The 1,837-nt window shown below is 47.2% G+C and overlaps 1 pseudogene; it reads left to right on the plus strand.

Annotated features, from left to right (window-relative positions):
• The first annotated feature begins 1,137 nt into the window (after window positions 1-1,137).
• On the plus strand, window positions 1,138-1,256 carry LOC113889037 (annotated as a pseudogene).
• Window positions 1,257-1,837: the final 581 nt, after the last annotated feature.

The raw sequence follows: 1,837 nt of genomic DNA on the forward strand, positions 1-1,837 counted from the left end.
TGGGGGTGCCATTGCCTTCTCCGTAGTAAAGTAGAGACCACAGTAAAAGAGCAAAAGAATCTCAACTCTGAGTGTTCTTACCTTGTCTTGAAGATCTTGGACAAGCCCCAAGATGATAACCTAGCAGTCAACGGTGACCGATGCCACTGGATTCATGGTGTCTAAGAAGAAGATATTACTCTGGGGCCAAAGACAGTCTCAGTCACTCAGAGCTTTGTGTATATTTTATTTAAAGTGAAGGTGACAGAAAAAGCTTCTGACACAGACATCAGAAGGGGCTCACTAATTTAAGTGGGGCCATATATACTTCTCAACTAGCCTCTGAGAATAGACAAAAAACATCTCAAGGATGTGAGCGTTTTGCCCAGACCCTTTCCTATAACATACATCCAAAGCTCAAAAAGAGGAATGTCCTTGAACCTGAGATACTGCTCCCTACAATGCCTACTTGTCTTAGGCAAAAGAATGTGAAAAAGAAAGCAAGCTTGCCTCCTCCTTAAAGGGGCTTTAGGCTTGGACTCTTTATCAACCTGCTGGGACAGGTAAGTATACAGTTAAACTCAGAAAACTCTAATGTTGTAATGGTGGTGAGTAAAGCATTTGTATAACATACCACTGATAACTCATATAAGTATATCACTTATAAATTCAGTATGAAGGTCAAAAGATAAAATATCAAAATAATGATAACTACAAAATGAAATAATGGAACCATGTTTGAAGAATTAGATGACAGTATGATACGAAGTCAACAAACAGAGAGACTCAATGAAGAGCTACAAATTATTTTTTTTAAAGGAAACTAACATAAATTCTGGATTTGAAAACTAAAATAATTGAAATGAAAAATTGATAGGTTCAACAGCACATTTGAGATGCTAGCAGAAATAATCCATAAACTTGAAGATGAATTCATAGAAATCAATGTAAAAATAAAGAGAAAAAAATGTTGAGGGAAAATGATCTAAGGCATCCATTCATTACACCATCAAGTATGGAAGGAGAGAGACTCTCAGAAAGCAGGGAGAGAAAGGGGAGGGAGTAAAATTACTTGTAGACGGAATGGCTGACCGGCAGGTCAGAGCGAAACGGAGGTGCAGCGCAGGGCTCTTAGGGCGCCGGGCGGCAGCAGCCTCCGTCTAAGGCCATAGCACCCTGAACGCGCCCTATCTCATCTGATCTCGGAAGCTAAGCAGGGTCGGGCCTGGTTAGTACTTGGGTGGGAGACCGCCTGGGCATACCGGGTGCTGTAGGCTCTTTGCCTTCCCTCTCCTTTAGCCCCCGCCCCACGTCCCAACTCTTGGGCTCCCGCAGCCCCAGCCCCTCCTGGGGGTGGGTGGCCAGGGCACCGACTCCCGCTGCAGACCTGGGTTGCCTCCGCGCAGCCCGCGAGCCCCTCCGCATTTGGCTTCCAGGAAACCAGACGACCGTCCCGCGGGTCTCCGTCTGGGGCTCCCTTGGCGTGCCTCAGGCAATCCTGGGGGCTGCACCAGCTCCAGCCCCAGCCCCAGCCCCAGCCCCACACCCCCACCCCACCCCCCCATCCTCGCAGGCGAACGCCCGAGCTCGCGCGCACCCGCGCGCACACACAGATATATGTGCACAGACGGTGCATGTATCTTGTTCAGTTATACTTTTGGTGGATATATGCCTGGGAGTGGGACTGCTGAATCATATGGTACTTCTAGTTTTAGTTCCTTCAGGAACCTCCATACTCTTTTCCATAGTGGCTCTACCAACTCACATTCCTACTAACGGTGGAGGCGAGTTCCCTTTTCTCCACATCCTCTCCAGCATTTGTTATCTACAGACTTTTCCATGAGGACCATTCTGACTA

This window comes from Bos indicus x Bos taurus, unplaced genomic scaffold (assembly GCF_003369695.1).
Source record: "Bos indicus x Bos taurus breed Angus x Brahman F1 hybrid unplaced genomic scaffold, Bos_hybrid_MaternalHap_v2.0 tig00003486_arrow_arrow_obj, whole genome shotgun sequence".
Classification (NCBI taxonomy): domain Eukaryota; kingdom Metazoa; phylum Chordata; class Mammalia; order Artiodactyla; family Bovidae; genus Bos; species Bos indicus x Bos taurus.